Below are 12,814 nucleotides of genomic sequence, written 5' to 3' on the forward strand. Positions count from 1 at the left end.
TTTGGATTTTTATTGTGTGCCTTGTTTTCATAGACTAGCAAACACTTCCATTGGTGCACTAAAATTGAATAATTGTCTTTTGTGTCTTGAGCAATAGGCTCTTTTTGTTTAATCTTTAGAGGGCCTGTCTTCCCGTGTGGTCATTAGGACTACTAGTGAGAAGAAAACGACCCAAGTGGTAGCGAGGAAAACCCACCTCATCCGAACCACTATAATCAAATGTATTCATGGTGAAAACTATGAATAATGTGTGCTGATTAGTTCATATCGACACTATGTCTCCCCATAAACCCGTTTGATCAAATTTATTTGATCAGTTGTAGGGCGTAACCCCTACCGGCTGAGAGCCTTCTGTATTTACAGAGCTGAAAGTGCCGCATGTATGGCCACACGAGCGGATGCCCTTACTAGCACCATTTTGTTTTAGAGGCCCAAATCCTTCTAGTTATTGGGGCAGGAGGTCGGACCTCTGGTAGCGGCCCACACACATACGGTTCTTAGTAGAGATACAAAGTTCGCCATGGGGAGTTTTCATGGGGACTGATGCTTGGATGACCCGAGAAGTGAGTGCCGAGGGTGGAGCCAGTGAGGTCAAGCATCTAAGTATCCGCTCTAAATAGCGTAGCCTCGGGGGTAAAACCCCATGTGGGATCAACAACTATTGTCTTGGCCAGCCATAAGAATTGTGCTTGACTTATGTTAAACATTCAAAACATTCAAGACCAAACAGCAAAACATTGTGTCTTTTGTGTCTTCAAGTGTATGCAAAACATTTTTACATCAAACAACACACTTTTCTTGGAGTCATTTTGAGTCTAAACACTTGCAAACATTGGGTCTTCATCAACACTGTGTCCTCTTGTCACGAAAAACAGTCAAATAGTCAGATTGGGTCACAACAAAACAACTTCACAGATTGGAAAAATTGCACAAAATTTGCAGAAACGCGTCTGTGTCGGGCATAATAGCGTCTGTGTTGTCTAGCCGCGTCTGTGAAGGACAAAATCGCGTCTGTGTTCCAACAGTCAACATTGCATTTGGCAAACAAAAAATCTCAGAAGCGCGTCTGTGTTAAACAGAGTAGCGTCTATGTAGAGTTACCACGTCTGTGAAGTATACAGGCGCGTATGTGTCCAAAATTGAAAAAACTGTTACAGTCCAGCAAACATAACCAAGAAAATCTCATAAGCGCGTCTATGTTAAACAGAGTAGCGTCTGTGTTAGGAAACCGCGTCTGTGAAGTATACAGTCGCGTCTGTATCCAGAATTGAAAAACTGTTACAGTCCAGCAAACAAACACAGTCAGTTTCGGAATTCTTGAGCTTCCTAGGTCATTTCTCCAGGGTTTCATTTAGCATTCAACCTGTCTCTGGGTCTCACAAAGTCCATCATTGCTTCACATCTCTCATTACATTCACAATTGTCTAAACTTGAGTCAAAAGGTCACTTGCTTGTCCTCATCATACTTTGTCAACACACTACATACAACAACACTTTGCTAAGTGGTCCCTCATCAAGGTTTCTTACCTTTGGGTCTCATTTGGTCTTACTTAGAGTCAAGGTCAACTTACCTCATCAAGAGAAACTATCCTCTCTTTGGAAGTCACACCTACTCTACTACATACATACTTGGTCTTACACTTTGGACATTGCAAGTACACTTCAGATTCATTTACATTTCATCCAACTCTTGGTCTTCCATACTCTTTCCACTTTTCATCTAGTCTCTCACATCTTGGTCAATACCTAGTTCATGGTTGAAACCCGTCTTCAAAAATCTAGGAGAGAAACTAAAGAGGCTCAAGAGTCCACAAACATGAGTTCTTATGAGTATGACAATGATATCTTTTTCAATTCTGATCATACTACATTACCTGACATGGATACCTATAGAAACAATCCAAATGTTGAGAACATGGACACTATAAACAACAATGTTACACACAATGACAATTTGGACAACTTTTCAGTACATTCAGCAGATGTGGAAGAATCCATTATGAATCCCCATTTCAATCGATTGGTTGAGGAAATAATGAGGAGGGATAGACAATACTTCTTACAAATGATGGCACAAAGTGGAGCCAAGATACCTCATGATTTTGACATGTCTCAAATAATGGAACATAGACCTTTGCAACAACCTCACTCCAATATGGATCAAAGGAGACCTAATAGTGGAGGAAATAGAGGACCACATATGGTACCTGAATCACCATCAGCTTTGCTTCAAAAACCAGAGGTCCCACATACACATGGTCAAACATATGATGCTCACCTTCGCAGACCATTATGGAAGTCTTATGGAGAAAAATATGCTCAATCACATACCAATGCTAAGGATCAACCACCAAAGCAATGGGATGTTCAAAGGCATGCTCAAAATTTGGACACAAGGAAACCTCATGTCAAATTTGGGGGCAACACAATGGAACATGACATGCCTGTAGAATATGGTATACATGCACAAAATAGATATGGTGTTCCTCAACATGAATCTATACCAAGTGGTCCACATATGCAGCATCATTACAGACCTCCTCCATATGAACATGTGTATGATCAATACCATCCATATATGCAACATGCTCCTCCTCCAATGGGTACATCAAACATAGGATATGGTCCAAGAAGTCGATCTCCACCTAAGAGCAGTTTGGAACAACAAATCAGGGACTTACAAAAGAAAATGGAGGACATAAATGCACCAAAGCCAACATACACAATAAGGGACATATGTCCTTATCCATTTGACAAGAGCATTCCAATGCCTCCTTTTCCTACACACTTTGTGACGCCTAAATTTGATAAATATAGAGGAAAAGGGGATCCTAAGGCACACATAAGACAGTTTTTCACAGCTTGCATTGAGGTAGCAGCAGAAGAGACATATTTGATGAGATTATTCCCACAAAGCTTAGGTGATCAAGCTATGGAATGGTTCTCCCAACTTCCACCTGGAATTAAGTCATGGGGTGACTTAGCAAAGGCATTTATTCAACATTTCTCCTACAACATAGAGACAGACATATCAGTCACTACTTTGTGCAATACTAAGCAAAAAGAGGGAGAATCTTTTGCATCATTTTTACAAAGATGGAGAAATCTAGCCAGCAGATGCTCTTGTGAAATTCCACAAAAACAAATGGTAGAAATGTTCACCCAGAATGTTAATAAAGACATTGGCTATGATCTAAGGAAAGCTTGTTTGTCCACTTTCAAGGACGTCATTGAAAAAGGCTTAGCAATAGAGAAGGTCCTAATAGAACAAGGAGTCATTAAAATATTCAAGGAAAACAAAGATGACTTTAAAGGAAAAGACAAGCCAAGATTTCGGAATAAAAACAAGAACACAGTCAATGATGGTGTTGTTGATGCCAACACAGTGCGACCCAAATTCATCTTTTCAGGATCAAGTTCTACAAACAATCAAGTGAATACTCAAACAACTTCTAGGTCATGAAGGAAGTACACTCCATTGGGAGAACCACTTGAGTCAGTTTTCAAGAAGCTAGTGGCAAACAAAGTAATCAGAGTTCCAGATTTCCCTCCGTATGAACCAAAGGTCAAACCAAATTGGTGGAATGATGATGAGTATTGCGAATTTCATAAGAGAAAGGGTCATAAGACAGGAAATTGTCATCGACTGAAGAACATCATACAAGATCTCATTGATAGAGGTGACATTGAGATTGAGGGACATTCGTCTAATCAAGAACATGAGATGTTTAAGGAACCATTCCCAAAACATGACAAGGGAAAAGCTAAAGCCACAGATGACCAAGCCAACTATACTAAAGCACCTTACAACTATGATTCAACTATCAATAACATCTCGATGGACAATTACGTCTCTACTATTATCATCAAGGACAAAGCATCTGAGAATTCTACTCAGAGACCCAAGATTGTCCTAAAAGGTGTTGGATCTTCTTCCGAACCTACCTCTGAATGTCATGTTACAACCCGTCGAGGTAAGATCACTTTGCAAGGTGCTCCAACTAAAAACACCACTTCTTCATCAACCAAACCTGAGTATGACCTTGTAGAACAGCTAGGGAAGACACCCGCGCTCATCTCCATTCTTGAATTATTACGCATATCTCCCGCACATAAAGCCATTCTTGATAAAATCTTGAGAGATACTGCTGTTCCTACCGATCTGAACGTGGACCAATTTCAAGCCATGGTGGGATACCTTTCCATTCCACACTCCCTTACATTCACAGAAGCCGATGACGCCTCTGTAAGTCAGCCGCATAATGCACCCTTACACATTGAAGCCTTCATACACAAACATCGAATAAAACGAGTCCTGATAGATGGAGGAGCAAGTCTAAACATTTGCACATTAAGCACTATCACACAATTGGGATATTCTGATAAAGCTGTGAATTCTACAAACAAGATCACCATTAAGGCATAAGATGATGAAGAGCGTTCATCCAAGGGTACAGTCATCTTACCTCTCAGAGTTGGGTCAGTTACAAAGGATGTGGTCTGTCAAGTCCTGGATTTAAATCTCACTTATAACATATTACTAGGACGTCCTTGGATTCATGAAATGAGGGCAGTCCCATCCACATATCACCAATGCATTAAGTTTCCTCATAATGGAGTGGAAGTAACAGCTAATGGCGATCCTAATCCATTCATATATTGCAATAACCTGAAATCAAAGACTGAGACCATCATTCCTAGTAATCGGGAGGCAGTTCCTTCGTCGGCATACATTGATCCTGAGTCATTAAAACCTTCGACATCCAAACAAGGTGAGCTTAGAGGCAAGTTTCAGGACAAAGGCATGGGGGAATATACTTTCAATCAGACCATGTACTTAAGACAAGTCATGAGTTCCCCAAAAGAATATGGAAGACCACATCCTAACAAGCAAATCTCCATCATGACGCTCAAATGGGACCCTACTACCTTTCAAAGATGGGTTGAACTAGAAGAGGAAGATTTATACCAAATGCTTTTCAGAGATAATGAAGAGGAAACACAAGATCATGTCAATCTACCATGTGAGAAATATGGCAAAGGCTTCAAAATTCTACAAAAATTCGAGTATGATGGAAAAAGCCCTCTGGGGTTATGAAAGGAAGGCATCATTGAACCTTTACAACCTGAATTGACTTTCAAGAAGGAATGCTCGAAAGGACTTGGTTTCTTAACTTCCAAGGTCCACACCCAAAGGACAGAAGAAACCTTACAAATCAAAGCTGCCAAAATTCAACAAGAGAATTGCTATTCCACAGATTCCAACGAATGGGAATGGGGTTCCGACAAGTCTTCCAGTGACTACGAACTCACCGAGACATTCAGAGAGCCAGGTGAACCCACAGAAGAGGAGGAGTTTTATAACAAATTCAGAGTTGGTCAAGAAACAACCCATGAGGATTCCACACAGTCTTCGTCTCAAGGTTCTAGGTTGAAATCACATAGGATGAGAACACCTGTTCTGGAATGCGCTACTAGTAATGATAATTTGGATTCGTTCACGATCGAGACTGATGAGGAGAGTGCCATCGATGACCTCGATAATTACCTTGACATACCCGAATATAACCACATCTTCACTATTACCCCCGCTAACTTCGAAGACATTAACGGCCTTCCCCTTGTTCACCACCAACTCATTGACTGGGATCATGAAGGACCTGCACAGTTGGATACATTCCAAAATGATGAAGCTTTTATTGATTATCTAGGCATACGAGACGATCTTCCCCCTGGAGACCATAAAGCGGGATACACCATAGAACTTAATAGCGTGGCATATTTTGGTGAGGGTGTCGGATCTTCCAGTCGCAAAAATGTGAAAATAAGAACAAATCAAGGGTCTTATGGCGAAAACCACATTGTGGTGCTATCTGACCCCAAAAAAGTAAAAAGAAAGGACGTATCTGAGGGTGAAAACCTCTCTGAGGCACCCGAAGATGGAAGGCTCGACATTCTCCCAGCATCATATGAGGAAAAATCATCCATGTTGGTAGAGGAGACTATCAAAACAAACATCGGTACAGAAGAGGTTCCACACAACATATTCCTAGCTCAATCATTGACAGAGTCTGAAAGGTCAAAATTCATAAGTTTCTTCAAAAAGAGACAAATCAACTTCGCCTGGTCATATGCTGATATGCCTGGATTGGATCCGGATTTGGTAATGCATCATCTGACAGTCAAACCAGGGGCAAAACCAGTAAAACAGAAATTAAGAAAAATGCATCCACAAGTGGCATTACTAGTCAAAGCAGAACTTGAGAAATTACTCGATGTCGGATTCATACGTCCAATTTATTATCCTGAATGGATATCTAACTTGGTACCTGTTAGTAAACCAGATCGCAGCATCAGAATTTGCACAGATTTCAGAGACATCAACAAAGCTTGTCCAAAGGATGACTTCCCATTACCAAACATTGACTTGATTGTTGATCTCACAACAGGTCATGAAATGCTATCATTAATGGATGGATTCTCTAGCTATAATCAGATAAGAATCGCACCCGAGGATCAACACAAAACATCATTTACTTGTCCATGGGGAACTTTCTGCTGGAATGTCATGCCTTTCAGGTTAAAGAATGCAGGTGCTACATATCAAAGAGCTATGACTACTATCTTTCATGATCTCATGCATGTAACTGTGGAAGATTATGTTGACGACCTCTTGGTCAAATCAATAGATAGAAATACACATTTGGACATACTTTCAGTTGCCTTTGATCGGTTGGAAAAATACAAAGTAAGATTAAACCCTAAGAAATGTGTCTTTGGAGTAACCTCTGGGAAGCTCCTCGGATTCATTGTATCCAAAAGAGGAATTGAAGCAGATCCAGCAAAAGTCAAAGCTATCTTGGAAATGCAACCACCAAGAAATATCAGTCAACTTCGATCCTTACAATGCAGACTCTAGTCCATCCGAAGATTCATAGCACAATTGGCAGATAAGTGTAATCCTTTTCAGCACCTGCTACATAAAAACATCAAATTCAAATGGGATGACAATTGTCAACAGGCTTTCCAGACGCTCAAAGATTATCTTCTAAATCCGCCAGTTCTGATGCCACCAGTTCCAGATCAACCACTGTTATTATACATTTCAGCTACTCCAACAGCATTGGGGGCACTCTTAGCGCAACAAATCGCTGAAGGCAAGGAAAAAGCAGTATACTATATCAGTCGCACATTGGTGGGATACGAGCTAAACTACACACCAATTGAGCGTGCATGTCTGGCCGTGGTCTTTGCTTCACAGAAATTACGACATTACATGCTTACTCATAAGACAAAGTTAGTTGCAAGGATAGATCCGTTGAAATACCTTCTCAATAAGGCAACGCTTACTGGGCGACTGGCCAAATGGGTAATGATACTGAGTGAATTCGACATCGAGTATGTGGACAGAAAAGCAATAAAAGGACAAGCCATCGCAGATCAATTAGCAGATGCTCCCATGATAGATGATGTTCCTTTAAGTTCAGAATTTCCAGATGAATCCATTTTAACAGTGTCACATGCAAAGCCATGGCAACTGTACTTCGATGGCTCATACACACAGCATGGGGCAGGAGCTGGCATCCTCTTTATAACTCCTCAAGGGGATTCTATACCAAAATCATACCGCTTATCATTTCCTTGCACTAACAATATATCGGAATATGAGGCATTAACAACAAGATTACGAATTGCAGTTCAATGGAAGATCCAGGAACTTCGTGTTTTTGGAGACTCCCAACTTGTTATCCGTCAAGCAACTGGTGATTATCAAACAAAAGATGAAAATTTAATGCCTTATAAACAAATGGTGGATGATCTGAAACAACACTTTACAAAGATAGACTTTGAGCAGATACCAAGAGAGCAGAATCGCGTCGCAGATGCCATGGCTACAATTGCTTCATTGATTGATTTACCTCCAAATGAGACCCGCTATGAGTTCTTGGTGGATAACCTTTTGGTCCCTTCATATGAGATAATGCCTACTAAGATGATATGTGTTGTCGGTCCCGAATCCCAGTTATATGGTTCCATTTTCACATACCTACGAGACAATACTTTACCTCCTGATCTATCAAATAACCAACGTCGCACTTTCATTCGCCAATCCTCTCGATATGTCATTTTAGCTGATATCCTATACCGGCGAGGTCTAGATGGCACTCTTCTTAGATGTTTAGAAAGCGACGAAGCTCAGATTGCGTTACGGGAAGTGCATGAAGGAATATGTGGTCCACATGCTAGTGGTCCTACCTTGGCCAAGAAACTCATCAGGACTGGATATTACTGGCCCAATATGGAGAAAGACTCATATCAGTTTTTCAAGAAATGTAAGCAATGTCAAATTCATGGAGATCTCATACATGCGCTAGCACAAGAACTTCAACCACTTGCGTCTCCTTGGCCTTTTTGTCAGTGGGGACTCGATCTCATAGGCAAGATTCACCCTCCTTCTTCCAATGGTCATAAATTCATTATCACCGCCACAGAGTATTTTACAAAATGGATTGAAGCCGTGCCTCTCACACAAGTTACTGGAAAACAGATTGCTACATTCATCCTTAACTATATCATTTGCCGATACGGTATTCCTGTTTCCATTATCACTGATAACGGACGTCCCTTCAAAAATCAGGATGTTCGCGAACTTTGTGACTGCTTCCATATCTCCCATCGTTTCTCCACACCATATTACCCCCAAGGTAATGGCCAAGCTGAGGCGTCTAACAAAACAATCCTTAAAATCCTCAAGAAGACAGTCGACGATGCTGGTCGTAATTGGCATATTCAACTTAATCTTGCACTTTGGGCCTACTGCACAAGCGTCCGTACACCTACAGGAGCTACACCCTATTCACTAGTCTATGGTTCTGAAGCCATCTTGCCTATCGAGGTCGAGTTACCCTCTTTACGGGTCTCTTTGCAAAACATCATCACTGATGAAGATTACAGAGTCTCTCGCTTATAAGAACTGGAACTGCTAGATGAACGAAGACAAACTGCTTTTAATCATCTCAAGGCTTACCAACAACGAATGAGTCGCAGCTACAATCACAAGGTCAAGCCTTGCACATTTGAGGTAGGTGACTTGGTTCTCAGAGAAAATCCTAAAAATCAACAAGATAGAGAGAAGAAGGGCAAGTTCAAACCAAACTGGCTTGGTCCCTATATTATTACAGCAACATATGGATCTGGTGCATATCAGCTTTCAACTACAGAAGGTGAACCTTTGGAGGATCCTATCAACAGCATGCACCTTCGCAGGTTTTACACATATCTCGTCAGAGTATCCTAATTCGAAAACACAAAAAAATAAAAAAATTCAAAAATACAAAAAAATTATAAAACAAAAAAAATCGTTACTTGGTGAAAACCTGGCAAACAGGTGCCTTGTGACACAAAAAACATTGAAAAATCAAAAAAAGTAAAGAGAAATAATTTCGTCCAACGGTGAAAACCACTTCGGTGGTGCCCTGGGCAAATACCATGGTGAAAACTGGGTCACCAGTGCCATGCGTAGAGACATTGCTCCTCCCTCCTTCAGGATTCTCTTTCATCACTTCACTTTGCACACATTCACAACCTATTCATCCATAATAAACTTACCTATTCCCATCATGGCTTGTTATTGATCTACCCAAGATTGGTTAGCCATTCATAATAAACCTCCATTTTCATCCCTTTCCATCCATAATAAACTAGATCCTATCTGTGGCTAAGGCAAAATCCTACGTCTAGTAATGGGTGTGGAACTGAGAACATCACATGTTTCAAGGAGTACAGTTTCTTCCAGCTTCCTTCAGTCTATCCACGCACAATCCGCAATAAAGCAACATCTGCATCACAGTCCGCAATAAAGCTTCATCTTCTCCGCAATAAAGTATCAGCTTCATGGATTCAGTCAGTTTCAGATGAGACAGCAGCAACAATGGGCTTCAACAAATCAAATCTTTCAACAGACTCAGACAATATTATGGTTTAGTGCTATCTATCCTTTCTGTGAAAGTGAACATTGTGACCACAATCAAATAAGACTTATACAAGTGACAAGAGACACTAAACTTGAGGACTACAGTGGATGTTGGTGTCGAGTCTTGGTTTTCTTTTGATTTCATCTTTTCTGGTGACATGTCTTTTAGCTTTTCCAGGATGTCTTTGACTAGAGATTCTATCTCTAGGATGTCTTTGACTAGAAAGGCGAGGATGGGGTATCGTCACCTATTTGTATTTGCTGTCTGTGGATTGTCTCTTAGTAATGCTATGACTTGTCCAAGGATATGAGGACACTGTGAGTCTAGTATGAACTGGGGCATTCCTTGTTTGTGACTGTCTTATCTCCATGCAAACAGGTACAATGACTTTCTGGGTCGAACATATGCCTCGATTGTCATAACCTACTTGCCATAATAAAGCTCAATGATAATAACGCACAAGAAGCTCTTTCACTTTCATATCTTCTGTCTTCCATCCCCCTTTCTTGATTGACTTCCATCATCCTTCTTGAGTCCGCGTAGCCTGCTATCACATGACTGAGTATAATGACACACTAAAAACATTTGCATTTCATGTAGCTGCACCTACATTACCACATATAAGCATTTCATACATACATATAGATATCACAACTGCATCACATTCTGCACACAACACCTGTTAGCACAATTTACATTTGCATTATCATATTCATTTGCATTACTTACATTCACATTTGCATTGGCATACACATATAAAAACATAAAAGAACAAAAATATTGCATTACATACATATTTGCATCCATATCATAAGCATCACATAGAAACATACATCACATAGGTACACATTCATATAGCTGCCGCAAAGATGAATCATCTCATATATATATATAAAGTGTCATGATACAATGATGTCAAAATCATATGGCTACAATCACCCGCAGGTGTCTACAATACAAAAATGGTACAAAACTGATACAAAGGGAGCCCTTTAAGGCTATGATGAACTCCCTCCCTCGGAGCCGCCTGGCCTCGATGGAAGCTGAGCCCCTGAAGGACCTGCCCCAGGATCACCCTGCCTATCTCCTCTATCTGGTGGTGGTGGAGGACCCATGACCCCACCACTCGATGCCTGTCTCCTCCGGCTCCCCCCGTAGCTATCGTTGTACGCGACGGTCTATGGAAGCTCCTCGCTCGCTGATCTGCTAGCACTGCACCATAGTAGAGGTCCCTCCAGTAGCCTATCTCCTCTCCTGCTCGCAGGACATAGGCATATCCAGCCCCTGTATCCTCTGCTGCCTGCCTCCCAACCCTCAGTGCTGTCTCAGCCTCTGTATAGCGCTGGATCGCTTGATCTCTCTCCCGCTCAGTATCTCTGAGCCTCGTCCTGAGCCGATCCCTCTCCCTCTCCAGCTCCTAAATCTCATCTGCCTGTCCCTGGCAGATCTCCCTGAGCTCAATTAGCTCATCCTCCTCTGGGTCAGCCCCCTCTGCCTCTGCCTGTGGCTCCCCCTCTGCGGGTGCCTGCCCCTGTATCTGTACCTGTACTGGTGCCTGTACGGGTACCTGTCTCTGTACATGCCTCTGTGCCTATACCTGTCTCCGTCCCTGCTCCTTTGCCTGTACTGACACCTGTCCCTGTACCTGTCCCTGTCTCTGTACCTGCCTGGGACCCTGTGCTGCTGGCACCTGTAAGGGTAATCCACCGCGACCCCTCACCACCTAAGCCTGTCTCTCCTCCCCACCCTCCCTCCAAGGTGCAACTCACCTCTCTCCCACTACTCCTCTCCTCCTTCGTCGGCCTCTGCCCCCATCACCTCCATCATCATCCTCCTCACCACCACCATCTCCCTCCAGTGCCTCTCCTGGATCTGTCAATCGGGGAAATGGATGCTCTGCCCAATATGCTGAATACTCAGCATCCATCCCGGCATCCTCGATCTCAGGCCACATGTCCCAGGGTAGGGGTACCATCTCTGCTAGCTGTGTGAGTGCCTGGTCATAGGACAGCAACGGCCCAAACTGCGCCTGATCTCTGATTGTGCGGGCATACATGCCCGAGCCCCGTGGCATCCTCTGAATCCTGCCATACTGCCTGCAAACCCTATCCGCAAGCTGCCTCTCTAGCACATAGGGCGTCTGCCCAATCAGGTACCTGCTCCGGAAGGTGTAGGGCAGCTCCACTGCGTCATCCTCCCACTCCTCGCAGCCTAGATATGGTCTCCATATGACCACATCAATATCATCTAGCACTCGCCGCCAATGCTTCAACCTGCCAATCCGTGGCTACGAGGTGATCATATCGTACAGGTGCACAAAACTGCATCCATGTCCCCTGCCTCTGAAGTGTATCGGCCTCGTCACTGGCAGATGCTCATAAGCCCACACCTGCAGCAGTGTCACCCCGCAGCCCAATCCCACTGACCCGTGATAAACAAACTGGTGAAGCTCGTAATACAAATGGACCAGCACACATGGTCCCCAGGTGTATCTGGTGTGCTACATCACCAGTGTCTCCAGTGCTCCCCCCCATCCCACAACCAACCCCCGTGTCGCCCTGTCTGGACACAGGAACCCACTGATAGCTCCTCCGATCACTGCCGGTAATGCTAACCCTGTGGCTGTCATGGTGTCCCATGCCACGTGTCCTGCCCTCATCTCCAATCCAGGGTCCTGAAATACTCGTCTCAGGGCCTCTCTGTCGCCATCTCGATCATATGGGATCAGCTCCCCATTGATCGGCACCCGCAGAATCCTGTATACATCCTCCAGGGTGACTATCATCTCACCCATAGGCAAATGGAATGTGCACGTCTCAGAGTGCCATCTCTCAGCAAGC

This window comes from Cryptomeria japonica, chromosome 9 (assembly GCF_030272615.1).
Source record: "Cryptomeria japonica chromosome 9, Sugi_1.0, whole genome shotgun sequence".
Classification (NCBI taxonomy): domain Eukaryota; kingdom Viridiplantae; phylum Streptophyta; class Pinopsida; order Cupressales; family Cupressaceae; genus Cryptomeria; species Cryptomeria japonica.